Source organism: Bubalus bubalis, chromosome 15, assembly GCF_019923935.1.
Source record: "Bubalus bubalis isolate 160015118507 breed Murrah chromosome 15, NDDB_SH_1, whole genome shotgun sequence".
Lineage (NCBI taxonomy): Eukaryota > Metazoa > Chordata > Mammalia > Artiodactyla > Bovidae > Bubalus > Bubalus bubalis.
The window spans coordinates 79,167,381-79,184,305 of NC_059171.1; the positions used below are offsets into that span (position 1 = coordinate 79,167,381).

General features: G+C 47.6%; 1 protein-coding gene across 9 annotated transcripts in view; it reads right to left on the reverse strand.

Moving 5' to 3' along the window:
- The window catches only part of PTK2 (protein tyrosine kinase 2), a 193,353-nt gene extending 178,878 nt beyond the window's left edge, over positions 1-14,475 (reverse strand). For 8 of the 9 annotated variants that reach the window (XM_044928887.2, XM_044928886.2, XM_044928883.2 and 5 more), the window contains exons 1-2: positions 14,341-14,475; positions 9,527-9,756 (exon numbers count right to left, since the gene is read on the reverse strand). The gene's annotated coding sequence lies outside the window, so the exon portion shown is untranslated. The remainder of the gene's footprint in view (positions 1-9,526; positions 9,757-14,340) is intronic. The other variant, XM_044928885.2, reaches the window with a different exon arrangement.
- Between the last annotated feature and the right edge of the window lie 2,450 nt (positions 14,476-16,925).

The following is a 16,925-nucleotide window of genomic DNA, read 5'->3' on the forward strand; positions in this document are numbered from 1 at the left end:
TGATGAGGCTGCCTCAGTTTAGCTGGGCCTGAGGTCACACTTTCCTAGGTAGAAACTACCCTCAATTTTGGTAATGGCAAATCCTACTTAGAAGGGACACGTGCCCACCTCTCACAGGCATGTAACTATGAAGAGAAGCCTAACTGTAAACTTCAGCTCTGCCTACCTTACAACAGCGTGCTGAAAACATTCTGTGCCTGTCAGAGTCCCACACACCTGGTCAGCCTCCTATGTACCAAATACGTGTCTTGCTGTCCGTCTCTGGAGGAGAGGAGAGATGGGGGAACATTCTAACAGCCAGTTGAGATGGCTCTAAATGGAGTCTAATGGGACTGCATGCATTTGGGGTTTACCTGGCAGTTGGCGATGTATTACATGGAAAGTAAAACCATGATTCGGATGATTAGCCTAAACCTTTGCAGAGCCCCAGATGCATACAATCTATTAAGGAGTGGCTCCCCTGGGTGCTGGGCTCCTCCTTAGTAATCCAAGAGCCCTGAAGTTCTCTCCGCAGGGAAAAACACACAATTCTGCTTACAACTTAATTTCTGGGGCTCATGGACCCAGGAAAGAATGTTTCCTCCTCAAAGCTACCGTGGCTGCTCGTATTTCAGAGCAAACAGGGCTTCATGAGCGGGTCACCTCAGGAGAGTTACCTGGGACCCCTCTTGCCACCCAGCCACGCCATGCGCCTCGTCGGGACCCAGAGATTAACTCAGAAAATGGCTTCAAATCACCCCTTTCTCTCCAGCTACTCAGCTGCACCCTTGATCGAGGCTTTCCTCACTTATTTGTACCACATCATTATATGATCAAAGGAGCGCAGACTGAAACTGAACCCTGCGCTCCGCCGGTTCCCCTCCAAGCGAGCCAGCCGGGCAGCCATTTCCTGAGTGACAGGCGCCTGCTTCCTGCCTCCCCTCCAGAGCACATCTCTGTAGGGCCACAGCGCTCATCCCGTCCCAGCCTCCTCCCGCCCCACACATCTGCTCTGGATCAGAAGCAAGTGCAAACATCCTGCCTTCCACACCAAGCTCACCGCCCTCCTCCCCAGCCCGTGCTGAGCTCCAGATCTGACAGGAACAGCCCACTCCACCCCTGCGGCCCTCACACCTCCACGCCTCTGCACAGGGCGCTCCTGCTTCCCACTTTCCACTGAACTCCTACAGATCCTTTCAGACACCTGCAGAGGCCAATGCATCTGGTCCACAGCCAGGTTTTGTAAGGTCCCTGCGCTAAGAATGTATTTTTTACCTTTGTAAGAGGAAAATTCAAGAAATATGTGGCAGGCCATCTGTGGCCTGCAAAGCCTGAGGCGTCCACTGCCTGGCCTTGAACAGAGAAGTCTGCCGACACCGGAGCCTCACCCGCACTGGGGCCGCATCCTCGGCCCTCCAAGCACCGGCCGTGCCCGTCGCTGACCTGAGCCCGCCCCATGCCGCCCGCCTGCATCACCAGGGCTCAGTGCTGCATGAGGCACAGGTAGGGATTCACAAATGCTAAACAAACGAATGAGTTCACCTGACCCGTTCAAGCAGCAGCCAGGGAAACATGTGAATGGAAAGGCTAGGCCTATAGTAATCCAGCACTATGTAAGTCTGAAAAAGACCCTGATACTGGCACTTGACATTTGCCTCACTTTACAAAGTAGCTGCACACATACCCGCAAAGGCAGAAATTATAGACACTAGACTTTATAGATAAGGGCTATCTGAAACTGAGACTCTGAGAAACTAAACAACTTGTCAAAAGTCATAGGACAAAAGGCATAGGGGTAACATTTGAACCCAGGCCTTCTGCTTCCCAGATGAGAGACTCCTGCTAAAAGAGCTGCCTCTCTACACAAACCATGATGCCTAAACCTCTCAGCTGGCAATACCTGAGACGTTAGGGGAGGAATAAAATGTAACTTCTGACCTATTATTTAATTTTGATATTTTAAGTCAATGCTACTTTTTGTAAACAAAAATGAAATGAATACCCAAAGCACTTGGCTAAAAGACCCTGCTATAACCACAAACTAAAATTTTCTTCCTTTTCTTTTTTTCAGTCTTGAGAAGGTAAAATTAAACAGCTTAATTAACAAACGCCACTGAAAGGAAGCAGCTGCGGGCACAGCGTGAACCCCCCGCCGCTCGGCTAAGCTGAAACAAACTGGCAGTTGAGGCAGTCACCTGTCCTCAAGCTTCAGAGTCCAAGAGCTGCTACCGTGCACTAACACCTCGACTTCAGGCTGGAAATAAAACAAGTGTTCCCAGAGGCAGAAGTGAGATGTACCTAGGTGTCCAGAACTTTGAGAGTTAGGGTCAAGATACAGCCAAACTGAACTAGGATTTTGGGCTTCCCAGGTGGCCTGAGTGGGAGACAGGAGACAGAGGTTTCGATCCCTGGGTAGGGAAGACCCCCCTGGAGGAGGGCATGGCAACCACGCAAGTGTTCTTGCCTGGAGAATCCCATGGACAGAGGGGCCTGGGGGCTACAATCCACGGGGTCACCGAGAGCATGATTGAAGCAACTGAGCGCACACATGGATCTATTAAAGATAACATTAATTTCAAAGACATGGTTCCATACAGAACACATTTTCTTACTACAGTCCCATTTTAGAAATAAATCAAGCAAGGGACATCAAAGAATATTCATTCATTTGGAATTTATCAAACACTAAAATAAATTATGAGTTATCAAAGGAATCTTTATGGAAGTCAGAAAACACAGGGACTTTCCTGGTGGTCCAGTAGCTAGGACTTGGCACTTTCACTGCCAAGGGCCTAGGCTGCATCCTTGGTGGAGGAGCTAACATCCCACAAGACATGTGGCATGGCAAAAAAAAAAAAAAGAAAAAACACCTAAATATCAAACATATTTACTGAATGGAACAATACATGCTTTATGAATAAATAATAAAAATATCTCATATCACACTGTAACCCTTCAGTAAAGAAAGATTCTTTAAATAAGACAAAAAAGCTAATCATAAAGAAAAAGACTGATAGAGTCAACGATGTTAAAATTAAGAACCTTAGTTCCAAGACATCTCAAAAGGATAAAACACAAACTGGAAAAATATATTCACAGCTTACAGTGACAAAGGACAGTAATCCACAGATATAAAACAGCTACTAGTCAATAAGAAAAACGTAAGAAGAAAATCAGGCCAATGTCTTCTCTTCATAAGAAAGAAATATAACCAATATATTAAAAGATTATTAACCTAATTAGTACAAAGAGAAATTCAATGTAAAGCCACAAACAGATACTATTACATAACTACCAGAATGGCAAAACTGAAGAAGACAGAATCAACTACAGCACACTGGCAAGAATGCAGAGCAGCCAGGAGTCACCTCCCTGCATCAGTGGGATGCGAGTTGGCAGGGTACCCTGAGAGCAATCTGGCAGGAAGCAGGCAAGCTGAAGGCTGGCCAGCCAGAACCGGCATCGCACCCCACGTGGGCAGGCGAGACATCCACGCACGTGGGCAGCAGAGGCTGGAAACAATCCAAATGCCCATCAACTGGAGACCACATTACACAACAGAGAAAGTGAACCAACACTGACCACGGACAGCCCTCCAACAGGTATTAACCACAGTGCTGAGCGGAAAGAAGGCCAGTCGCAGAAAAACAAATGCAGTGTGATTCCCTAGTAGAGAGTTCAACACAAACAAAACTGACACAAAGAAATGATCAATGCAATATTCATTCAGTGGCCGCTGTTTTAAATGTTGGGGATACAGTAGTGAACATTTTGCTCTCAGATTTTCTGTCACAGTCAAGTGACAAAGAAAATAAAAGTGAGTAAAATAACAGTGGTATCAGGGCTTGAAGAAGGAGGTGGTAGCTCAGGGGGCTGAAGGAAGATGGCTACACAGGCTTACAAAGTAAGAGGGGGCCGTGGTAGGGAACAGGTGGGCTCAGGGCGGGAGGGGATTCTCCATTGTTGCAGCTGGCCCACAGCTGCCAGGTGAGCTTTCTTCTCTAAACCAGGGTGGCTGCATCGTTTGTTTTTGTACGGCCCATGAGTTAAGAACGGTTTTTAACTGCATATGATTAAATAAATTACTAAAATTATAATGGGCTTCCGTAGTAGCTAAGTGGTAAAGAATCCGCCTGCCAATGCAGGAGACAGGGGTTCAATCCCTGATTCAGGAAGATCCCACATACTTCAGAGCAACTAAGCCCAGGAGTGATAACCACTGAACCTGTTCTCTAGAGCCCAGGAGTCACACCACAGAACCTGTTCTCTAGAGCCTGGGAGTCACACCACTGAGCCTGTTCTCTAGAACCTGGGAGTCACACCACAGAACCTGTTCTCTAGAGCCCGGGAGTCACACTACTGAGCCTGTTCTCTAGAGCCTGGAAGTCACACCACTGAGCCTGTTCTCTAGAGCCCGGGAGTCACGCCACAGAGCCTGTTCTCTAGAGCCCGGGAGTCACACCACTGAGCCTGTTCTCTAGAGCCCGGGAGTCACACCACTGAGCCTGTTCTCTAGAGCCCGGGAGTCACACCACTGAGCCTGTTCTCTAGAGCCCGGGAGTCACACCACAGAACCTGTTCTCTAGAGCCCGGGAGTCACACCACTGAGCCTGCTCTCTAGAGCCCGGGAGACATACCACTGAGCCTGCTCTCTAGAGCCCGGGAGTCACACCACTGAGCCTGTTCTCTAGAGCCCGGGAGTCACACCACTGAGCCTGTTCTCTAGAGCCCGGAAGACATACCACTGAGCCTGCACCCTAGAGCCCAGGAGTCACACCACTGAGCCTGTTCTCTAGAGCCCACGCTCTACAACAGAAAAACCTGCACAGCAACAAAAACCCAGCACAGCCAAAAGTAAACTTAAATTTTAAAAAAAGAGTAATAACATTTTGTTGCATGTGAAATTACATGAAATTCAAATTTCAGGGTCCAGAAATAAAGCTGTATTGGAACACAGACAATTCACCCCTTTGCCTCGAGTTCATGACTGCTTCCACACCACAACAGCAGGGCCGAGTCCTGGGCACAGACAGAAGCCCTGGGTGCCCTCAGAGCCTACATGTTCCCTGCCTTCGCCTCTTCCACCGGAGCTGGCCGGCACCTCTGTGGCCTCGGGCACCTTCTCTGGGAGGTCAGAGCACTCTTGATCTACAACTTACTCACATCTCACACATGTTCTTCTGTATCTCTTCAATGTTTAACAAAATCATCTCCTGAAAAGGACTAACATACTAAGCGCATTTCTCTGATGAGTTTTGTTCTATTAAAGCTTCATGCTGCTTCTCCATCCTAATGACTAAGTTTAAAAAAAAAAAAAAAAAAAAGACATACCGCTATCAGGAGCATTAAACGAACACTGCAAAGCAAGAGACGTTTATTTTGACTCAAGTACAAGAAAAACAGAAAGAAAGAAAGGGAGGGAGGGAAGAAAGAAGGAAGGGCTTTCCACTCCAGGTTCTGAGGCTGTGGAGAGATCCACGGCCTTGCTTAACACCCAGCTGGTTAGGACTATTAGATGCCTCTGAGCATCACCAACTTTAAAAAGCTGTACAGTGACACTTGATCCCTTCTTGTCCCGAAAGAAATGTGTCATAAAAGGTTATGTCACATTTCAGCAAGAGCCATGATATCTGGCCAACATAAGCATATATGTTCAAAGCAAGTTCCTTCATGTCTTTTAAATGTAAACCAGTACCACCGATTGAGTTAACAATCTTAATGAAGACCATCGTTAAACATGGTAATGAATATGGAGAGTTCATTACAACATTGTTTTTGCATATGTCTGAAAACTTCCACAAAGTTTTTAAAATAAAATTGAAAACTCACATTTTAACTTGATCACCGGGAATTAAGTATAATTCCCAGTAATAAACTTAAGAATGTCTGAGGACTTTCCCAGCAGTCCAGTAGTTAGGACTCTGTGATTTCAATGCCAAAGGCCGGGGTTCAAGTCCCGGTCGGGGAACTAAGGTTCCACAAAGTCATGTGGTGCAGCCAAAAAATAAAAGTAAAAAGAACTTCTTTTCATTCAAAAGACAAAAAGAAAAAAAAAAAAAGAAAACCCAACGTGTCAGTGAAACTGCACGACAAAGTGGGGAGAGAAAGTGGAAAAATATATAACCAACAAAGGACCTGTGTCCTGAACATATAAAAAAGTCCATGAATAAATTTTTTAAAACTAATATAAAAATACAGGCACTTCACAAAACAGTGAATCCAAATGGCCGGTAAATGTATAGAAAGATGTGTAACCTCATTATAACCAGGAAAAGGCGGTAATACTGCAGAAGCCACCAGGAGAGGCGAGCAGGGGAGCCGGCAGGAGCCCATGCTGTCCTCACAGGGGAGGCTGCTCAGGGGCCCAGGAGGGACATCCACAGACACCCACTGAGAAGCTGCTCTCAGCCAGTCATGCCAAGGGCAGTCGGCCCTCCACAACCTCAGGTCCTCCATGTGAGGCTGAAAACACTGGGGAAAAGCCCAGAAAGGTCCAAACAGGGAAACTTGAACTTGCCGCACTGGCAGCGATTTACGCAGCATTCCACTGTGCCAGGTACTGTAAGGCAGCTAGAGACGTTTATAAAGCACACAGGACGGTGTGCACAGTTGTATGTAAGGGGCGCGAGCACCCAGGGAACCTGGTATCCGAGGAAGGTCCTGGTCCCAACCCCTCGGACACCCAGGAGGGGGCAGCTGTACATTTAACCAGAGTCACATTAACGGGAGACTACTAACGAGAACTTTAATTTCACTTGGCCAATTTTAAGGAGACAGAGATTGTTCCAAAGAGCTCTCTCCAGCAGCTCATTTCTATTATTTTTGCCTTCATGGAGCTGCACAGCTGACTGAAAGATCGGGGAGGGGGCAGAACTCACATGCAAACAACCTCCTCAGTGTTCTGAGACTACATTTAATTCCATCGCCTTTGATAAGTGCTTCTCTACCTCTGTAACAACTTTCACAGTTACAGACCCCCTTCCCACAAAGCCCCCACAACAGAGCTACTCGGTTTAGTTTGGGTGACTGACTCCTCCCAGGACCCCAGCAGGAGGTACCCTCCTTCCATCATTACACAATGACTGACCGACCGCGTAGCACGAGAAAAGACAACACAGAATCCTTGTTCCCAGGCTGACAATATGCTATTTACCAACACATGCATCTAACTCTGCACAAGGCCCAGGGTCGATCCCACTGTGGTACACTAACTTTTACTCAGGCTGCCTCTCAAGAAAAAAGAGAGGCAAAACCAAATTTATGAAATTCAGGTACAAATGTAATGCTAGGCATAGAATCAATTCACACAATACCACTTCATCAGTCACCCCAAGACCTGGCAATCACCCTGATTCTAGCAAAAGCTAGCCAATTCTTCAGCACCAAAACAAAACCACCGAGGAATGTGAGCCTTCACACTCACATGCACACACTCCCCTGCTATTTGCAAGCATGCACACACTCCCCTGCTATTTGCAAGCATGCACACACTCCCCTGCTATTTGCCAAAAGGCACAAGTCCAGGAGCCATACAAACTGCTACTGCAACATGAGATTGTTCATTTAAAATCCACACCAGGATTCAAAAGAACTGAGTGGGCTCAGCAGAAAACCTTCAAAATCTCTACACAAAAGGAATTGTGAGGTCTTCTCAAGACTCCAAAAACATATTTAAGAGTACTGTTCGGAAAACAACCTTGTTAGCAAATCTAAAGAGGTCAAAGAGACCATACTTATACATACCTCTCCCATTTATGGCTTATGTTTGCCTGCTACAACTTGTGTTTCTCTTAAGCCCTCTAAGGCAGTGGTTCACAAACAGCATGCACCGAGAGCACAGCAAGCTGGAACTGACAGCCGGCCCTGCCCCCAGAGCCAGAGTCAGTGGGTCAGAAATCAGGCTGGAGCCTCTGCACTTCTGACCTGGGACGACCCTGAGAACCACTGCCAACAACCTGGAGCTCCCTGGACTCTGCAAGTGTGTGTTTCCCCCCACGGTACAGCGGGACTAAGGGGGAACTCGATGAAGCAGAACAAACTACTCTCTGCTATCCAAATGTTTACACGCCAAATGACAGAAAGGTAAGGGACTTGTCATGGCAAGGAAAAGCTGGCATACTATATAACTGGCAGGCAGCAACAGGAAATGGGTTTTTAAAAATGGTTTCAGGGCATAATGTAAAACTCTTGTACGGCAGCCAATGAATCCAGCTGATTAGTAAAAGACACACTAGAGCTTCTGGACCACTAATCAAGGAGCTTTTATAAACCCCACTCATTCTGTGTCACCTTGAGTAGTCTTCTGTGCCTGCAGAATTTAGGATGCCTCCTAATGAACACAAGATCAATTAATACAGGATCAGTTTCTATAAAAGAACACTTCAAAAACATAAAGGGGAACAGCAGTATGTTTTCCCTAGTCCAAGTATGATGATAGCAGTAATCTAAAATAAAGCAGACAGAAGTGAAAACAAAGATAATCCAATTCTTCCCTAGTATCGCGTTTTACATGGTTTTAAAGGGAGGTCCTTCACCAAGGCAAGCAAAGCCACAGATGACTGGCTGATGTAATAGCTGTCCTCCAACCCAGGTGGCTCAGTGGTGAAGAATACGCCTGCAATGTGGAAGACCCAGGTTGGATCCCTAGGATGGGAAGATCCCCTGGAGAACTGAATGGCAACCCACGCCAGCATTCTTGACTGGAGAATTCCATGCAGAGAGAAGCCTGGCAAGGTATAGTCCATGGGGTCGCAAAGAGTGGGACACAACTGAGTGACTAACAGACACACACAACCATTAACAAGTTTCAGTTCTTCTCAATAAATATTGTGCTGGGCACTGGTGACCCAACAGTGTGAAAAACCAAGTTTCTGCCTTCATGGTGCTTAAATTCTCATGAGAAGACACACAAGCCACTAAATATATATAATGTGTACAACCGTAAGCCCTTCCTTCAGGCCAGCAAAGACAGTCACACGGTGCTTTGGTCACCAGTAGACACAAGCACCATGCTTCACAGCAGAATCCAAGCTACGGGACTCTCAGTATAGACAATGGAGGCAGAAGGGAGATTCCAGGCACAGAGAGCCCACAGACAGGAAAGCTTAGGTTCTTCTAACCCTTGGTTTTGGTTCACAGGCCCCAAATAAAGGAGCAGAGTATGTGCCGACTCTTAAAAGAAGAATGGAAAATTCTAAGTTGGTGAGAATGAGCACATTAATTTCAGAAACATTTATAGAGCAGCAGTGTGTCAGAGATTATAAATACCAGGATTACCACAAGGGGCTCATACCTGTGTGAGAAATGTGCAATTTGTTTTTCCCTTACATACCCCTTGCTTCCCACAGAACTGTCTTCAAACAACACCCACCCTTCAAAAAAAGTCACCAATGAAAAAACTGTAAACATGGAGGTTACTAACGCACATTCTTTGACAAATAAGAAGGATCGGTCACTGCACCATGCATTATACATTTTATCTACCTGATTCTAAACAGATGTCAAATAATGAAACAATCTTGGAATATTCATCAAAATGGTTACTTACACTATGTTGACCAGATGAGAACTTCATAATGCAAAGCATCAGGTTCACGTGAAGATGTAATTACTTGGACTTGCCCAGACGTGGTCATTACACTAGCACTCTATTTACCCCACTGCAGGAGGCCGGGTCAGAGTTTACTGGCTGCGGCTCGTCCCACCCGGGAGGCTGCACGCAGGCTGTCAGGAGCTCCACACTGCGGTCCCCCAGGTCCAGCCAAGCTGGGTCCACCCCTGTGGGTTGAAGACCCACAATGAGCGACTGTACCTCTAGGCTTCCACTGTTTCATCTGCAAAAGGAGGATGCAGACCCAAGTACCACTCTAGTTTTCTCAAGGAATAAAGCAGATAGAGCACTACAGCACTCGGCTCTGCCCTGGCACACGGCGTCTAACACGTGCAGCTTACAGGGCAGAGCTTCTCCAGTACTTAACTCATCTGTAAAAAGGCAGTGACACCCACCAACAACACGGGCACCCACCAGGTGCCCAGCGATGTTCTTCCCCTCTCACTGGATAATATTCAAATATATAACTTAAGTCATTCTTCTGGATCCGAAAAATGAGTTTACAGTAAATGGCAAGGTATATAAGTAAGATTTAGGTAGGGCCACTTCAGTTAAATGCAAAGTTTGTAAGCAAAGCCTTCATGTCCTTCATGTCCTTGTGGTGATGCCACCAGCGTTTCCCTCTGAGGTTTCCAACTGCTGAAGAGTGGCGACGGTGCCACTTGGGGAAACATTTCCTACTTCTGTCTATAAATCATTTCATTAGTGTTTACACAAATCACACTAAAAAAAAAAAAAAAAAAAAAATCACACTAGAACTAACAGTTTTGCTAAAATATTCCTTTTTTTTTTTTTTGGCCACACCATGTAGCTTGCAGTATCTTAGTTCCCTGACCAGGGACCGAACCCAGGTATTCTGCAGTGAAAGCATAGAGTCCTAACCACTAGACCACTAGGCAACTCCCTAAAAATTCTATTTAAACTGAAACTGTAACTGTATTTGTGCATCTGAATTTTATTTCCATCATTGAGCCTAGTCAAAAAAAAAAAAAAAAAAAAGCAATTGTTATAGATATGAACAGAGGGGGTTCCTCTACAGATTTCCAATCAGAAACACACTTGTGCAATTCTAAATGGTAAGATTTGGCAGAATTCCTAGAAATTGATACCAGAAACTGGTAAACATGAATTTCATTTCTCTTGCATTGAGCTGTCTTTTGGTAGTCATGAAAAGAAGGGGAAAAAAAAAAATCTGCCAAAATGTCAGTAGAGAGAAAAAGCAATAAAGGACTCAAATAATCCACTAGTAAACACTGAAAATGGAAAGGCAATGGCACCCCACTCCAGTGTTCTTGCCTGGAGAATCCTAGGGACGGGGGAGCCTGGTGGGCTGCCGTCCATGGGGTCGCACAGAGTCGGACACAACTGAAGCGACGCAGCAGCAGCAGCAAACACTGAAAAGAAGGGGAAAAAAACCCCTAACTCCTGAACGTGGCTGGGTGAGCGAGAAAAACACAGGTGGCCCAAGGGGACCGACACCTGCTCTCCCCCCACCTCCCTCGCCCAGGGTCCTTCTGAGGACGGGTGAGCAACGCAGCATCTGAAGCTTTCTGTGCGTTCATAAACTTCTTGGAGCTTAGTACTATCGACTCAAGTAAGGCCATTTGCTTTGCCCAAACTTTCTTACGCGAACATTTTAAATAATCTATACAGACAGCATTGAAAATTCTCAAAGATTCCTACAGTAATTTCTTGCTAATTATTTAAGGGATTTTAGTAAGGGGAAAACTAATGAAAATATGTTCTTAAACTAGAGCATTAAGGCAAAGTAAAGTACTTCAGAAACTAAATTTTTCTGATTTACTAGCCAAAAAAAAAAACCAAAACCTCATTTCACAAATATGATAAAAATAACAGAACTTTTTACCAATGGCATTTTTTGCAGATCTAGAACAAAAATAACAACAAAAATTCTAAAAATCTGTATGGAAATACAAAAGACCTCAAATAGCCAAAGCAATCTTGAGAAAGAAAAACAGAGTTAGAGGAATCAGGCTTCCTGACTTCAGACTATACTATAAAGCTACAGTAATAAAAAATAATAGAACTTCTCATGCCACTGAAATTTAAAACCAGATTTATTCTAGATGTAAATATATCTAAACTGAAAATGTTTTATTTCAAAAGCTAAAGATTTATATATTGTATTAAATACTTGAATTGCATCTTTTGTTATCCTTAAAACAATATTTAATTATTTTTTTGAAAATTAAGACACCTCAAAGTACATGAAGAAAGGTTTCCATAAAACATTTAGAGATATGAGCTAAGATCCCACCTCGCTAATTCAAAATAACATGCAAAGATAGTAACTTTCAAAGTTTTCTTTTACTATCCATACCACTTTATTACATCACAGACTACATATGTATCACAAAATACAACAGAGTAATTTCTTCTGAGAGAACTCACCAGTATTTCTCTTAAAAGGGTAGGCTTTAACAATACAATTTTGTTATTTAGACAATTTTGCCAACCTTCTAGTAAGAAAAGTTATCTAGCTGAAGAAACTAGTTTTGAGAATTGGAACATTAATGTCTGTACTTTCCAACAAAGGACACAGCGTTACAGAAATGAGTTTCCTTAAAAACTAAACTAAACTGGGCTTCCCTGATAGCTCAGTTGGTAAAGAATCCACTTGCAATGCAGAAGACCCTGGTTCAATTCCCAGATAAAGAAGATATGCTGGAGAAGGGACAGGCTACCCATTCCAGTACTCTCGGGCTTCCCTTGTGGCTCAGCTGGTAAAGAATCCACCCACACTGCAGAAGACCGGGGTTCAATCCCTGGGTAGGGAAGATCCCCTAGAGAAGGAAAAGGCCACCACTCCAGTGTTCTGGCCTGGAGAATTCCATGGGCTGTATAGCCCGTGGGGTCGCAGAGTCGGACAGGACTGAGCGACTTTCACTACTCACTAATAACATTTTCATGATCCTTACTGCTACTCCTAACTCCCACCTTTCCCAGACACTTTATACCATTACACTAGTGGAACATCACTCCTAATTTAACACTTAATGACTCACTTTCGGGGACCCATGGCCTCAGCTTCATAAATACTAAGTTTTGGATCCAGGGTCTTTATTTAGCCAAGCACTTGCTCCTCAATGCATCACCTCTGAATGATGTACAAGTCCTTCTGTTCAGTCCTTTCCTGAAGTGTTATGTGCGGGCGCGTTTAAAATGGAACATGTGTTTTAAACAGTATTTTCCGGTGCTCATCATTAAACTGGATTATTTGATAATGACCTGAAAAATTCTCCAGAGAAGAATCTATAATATTTATCTTTAGTACATGAGTGTTCAGAAGATGCTAATGGTAAACTTGCCTAGCTTTTCCCCTCCAAAGATAGCCAAAAACATGAAACCATATACTCATAAAGATACTGAGACAGTATCTTTATGAATTGGAAGTTGAAACACAAACTTCCTTTCAAAGTTTCATGTGTTTAAATACTACAGGGTTTTAAAAATTAACTGAACAGCACAATTGGACCAAAATATTATCCAGACTACAGCTCAACAAAGTAAGCTGAATGCTAACTTACTGTGAACCTTAAATCACGTCATCCACATACTTTCCTCCGGCTTTTCAGAGGTTGTCAAAAGACAGGACGACTAACCTGAGGGCTTGGCTGCGTCATTTCAAAGAAGAGACTTATTTTCATTACCCGTTTGACAAAAAGTTTTAAGGGTGAGGCTCTGGTATTTCATCTCGAACAGTGATGGCCTGTTTTTCCAACCACGAAGAAGTTTACATCCTAAGTAAGAATCCCAATGATGGTTGTGCAGATTCAGATAAGTGCAGATTCTCAAACTCGGACACAGCCTTCAACTTGACCGTATTTCAAGCGGTTCCCATATTACCACAATATTACTATTATGTTAGTCTCACTGCCAAAAACCCAGCTGCAGGCTAACTGAACAAGAAGAAGACTGCTGAAATGGCTCAAAAAACAACATCAACAACAGGAAAAAACCTTTACCCTTAGTGCACTAAGCTACGAAATGCTGCAGTCAAATAAAACCAAGTATTAATAGCAGCGTACACGTACACACACACACACATCCATCCTCCTCTGAGGAAGAAAGAGGTGCTAGGGAAGGACCCGGAGAGAGAGACAGAGCCAGCTCGCAGCGGAGTTGGGGGCTGGGGCGGGAAGAGGAGGAAACTTGGGAAGCGCAGCGAGTCCGGCCAGGTCTACGGCGGCCGCCGGAAAAGCTCCGGGCGGCAGAAAACTTGAGCGCGGGCCGCGGGGCCGCGGGCGGCCGGCCGCCCCGCACGCGGGCTCGAGGCCCGCCCGGCCCGGCCCCGGCCGAGTCCTCTCCCGGCCCTTTTGTTGTGGAGGCCCTCGGCCCGCTCTGGCAGAGGCTGGCCGGCCTCCCTCCCCGAGCCCGCACGGCCTCCAGACCCTCGGACTCTCGAGCCCCCGGACCCCCGGCCTCCTTGCGCCCCGCCAGAGCCCATGCTTCCCGGAGCCCCCGGCCTCCCCCACCAGCCCCTGGCCTGGAGACCCTCAGACTGTCCGGGCCCCGCACCCCTCGGCCCGCCGGGGCGCCCCAGCTTCCCTCACGCCCCTGCCTCCCGGGGCCTCGGCCGGCGCGGGAGGGGCCTGTCCCCGCCGCACCCGCCGCCGGGACAGGGCGGTCCGGCCCCGCTCGGCCCCTCAGCCCTCGGGCCGCCGCCCTGCCAACCAGCAGCTCCGCGAGTCGGCCCCACGCCCCGGCCCCGGCCCGGGCCCCTCACTCACTCCGACCGCGGCGGTGCCGGCAGGCGAAAGCGGACGACGACCGGGCGGCGCCGCGGCTGACGGGCCGCGCTCCCTCCCACGCCTCACGCCGCGGGCGCACAGCGGTCCCGGCCCGGCGGCGGCGGCGGCGGCGGGCTCGCGCCCTCGGGGCCGTGCTGCGTCGGCGCGGGCCGCGCGTGCGCGGCGGCCGGCTGAGGCGCGCCCCCGCCCCACCCCCGCTGCTGCGCGCGCTCGGCTGCGTCCCTGCCCCGAGCTTCCGCCTCCCGGGAGTACCGCGCATGCGCGCCTCGGCCCGCGCATGCCCAGCGCGCGGCCGGGCTCGACCCACCGGGCTCGCGCTGGGGGGAAGCCGGAGCCGGGCTGCGGTGGGCGCGGGCGTGGCTGCGGCTCCGAACGGCGGCCCCGGGGGAAGCCCTGGCTGGGGGCGGGAGCGGCACCCGGCAAAGCGGACGCCCCGAGGCAGCCGCTCTGGGCCGGCGGAGTTGAGCGGACTACGGGGGAGCCCTCGCACCCTTTCCCTGCCCGGAGCCCCAGACGCAGCCCTTCTGGAGGCACCGCTCCCCCGGTCGGCAGCCCCACAGCCGGTCCCCAGGGGCCGAGGCACGGGTGTGGAGCCCCGCTGTGTGCCCGCGCCGGCCCGGGTCCCCTCCAGGCTTCACGCCCACCCTACTGGGGACCCTTTGCAGAGAGGAAGCGGGTTCAGGGGCGTCAGAGCTAGTGCTGGGCGGACCCAGGTTTGATCTTGGAAGGTGGACCTCTGCCTGAGCACCCGCGGGGCGCTGACCTGGGCCCGGAACCCCGATGGCGCGGGTCCCCGAGGGGCTGAGGCTTGAGATTCACGAGGGGATGGCAGGGAGGCAGCTGCGATGAGAGCAGGTTTTGCCAGGAGTGGGGTGGGGGGGTGGGGGTGCTGGGTAAGAAATGCAGATGGCTAGGAGCCTCGCAGTCTTGCTCAGGTACCTGGATCTCCTATACTTTAGGCAGCAGGGATCCTTTGGAAGATTTTAAGCGGAAGTGATATCTGATTTGTGTTCTTTAAAAAAAAAAAAAAATCACGGGCACCCTTGCGGTAGGAAACGAAACCAGAAGCAGAGCAACTTTCATTTTTCATAGTGTCCCTTTGATCCCCGCCACAAGGCGAGAGGCGGGATAGGCACACAGTTCTCCTTTTGAAAGGTGAACTCCCTGAAGCTTAGAGAGGTGACCCTCTGTTCCCTTCTGAGAAGCTGTAATCCGGTTATAACTAAATCAGGTAGAATAAAATGCTTTCGCTTAGCAAGAGTTCTGCAATTTTTAAACGTTTCCTTTTATCGTTCTTTCGTGAATATGTAAGGTTTTTTTAAAACTACATTTAAGATCTTAAGAAATGGTGTCTCTTGATGTTAGCCCCAGGGCCTTTGCACTGGCTGTTTGCTCTACTTGGAAATCTTCCCCTCTGCTTGAATCTTACTCCCTCACTTCCTTTAGGCTCAGATGTCACCTCATTAGATGTCAACCGTCTCTCTATGTAATAGGAACCACCCACCACCCTCCACCCTTTCACACACAGGCTCCACCCCCTCATCTGCTCTGTTGTCCAAAGCACCTATTGTCCATCACAGCCCTACACTGTGTGCTTGCTTATTTCTGCATTGTCTCCTCCCTCCACTAGAATATTGGATTCTCTAGAGCGGATTTGTTTTGTTCACGTCTGGGACCCTGGCACATAATAAAATATTTGTTGAGTGGTGAATGAAGCTTTGCATGGTGTGAAGTAAGGAATTATTTTCAGAAGCATAAGGATTGAATGAGAATAGAAGAGGACTGAAGGACAAAAAGGAGTTATATTAATGATATCTTTGGGGGATTGTGCTTAGTGTGTAGACTAAAAATGGGCACCAAATTTTGTATACTTCTTTCTGAAAGAAGTGTAATCTACTTTTTCAGGTGGTACTAGTGGTAAAGAACCCACCTACCAATGTAGGAGACATAAGAGACACAGGTTCGATCCCTGGGTCAGGAAGATCCACTGGAGGAGGACATGGCAACCCATTCCAGTATTCTTACCTGGAGAATCCCATGGACAGAGGAGCATGGCAAGCTACAGTTTATAGGGTCGCAAAGAGTCAGACACGACAAGCAACTGAGCATGCACGCATTTGGACCGATCTTGTTAACTTGCTTTGACCACTAAAATGTGTCACAGGTGATGTATGATTTCTGAGCTGAAGCCTCAAGGGGCCACGCAGTTTTCACTGTCTTAAGCCCAAGTGAGCCTAGTGAGTGGTGACTGAGGCACCCAGGCCAACAGGCTGCCAACCCCCAGGAAGGTGAGTGACGCTGCACTGGGCCACCCAGCCCCAGAGGAGCTGTCTGCCAACTGCAGCCACCTGAGACCCAGAGAGACCTAGAACTTCCAGCTGCACCCAAACTGCCTAGCCAGACAGTTATAAGCTAATAAAATATTGTGGTTGTAAGTCTCATTTTATTACACAGCCATAGACAACTGATACTTTGTTTCCTCAACTTTACCATGATACGTTTGAACTTGATGCTTAATTCTTTCACTTAATAAAGAAAATAGGGAAAGGGTGAGAGGAAGAAGC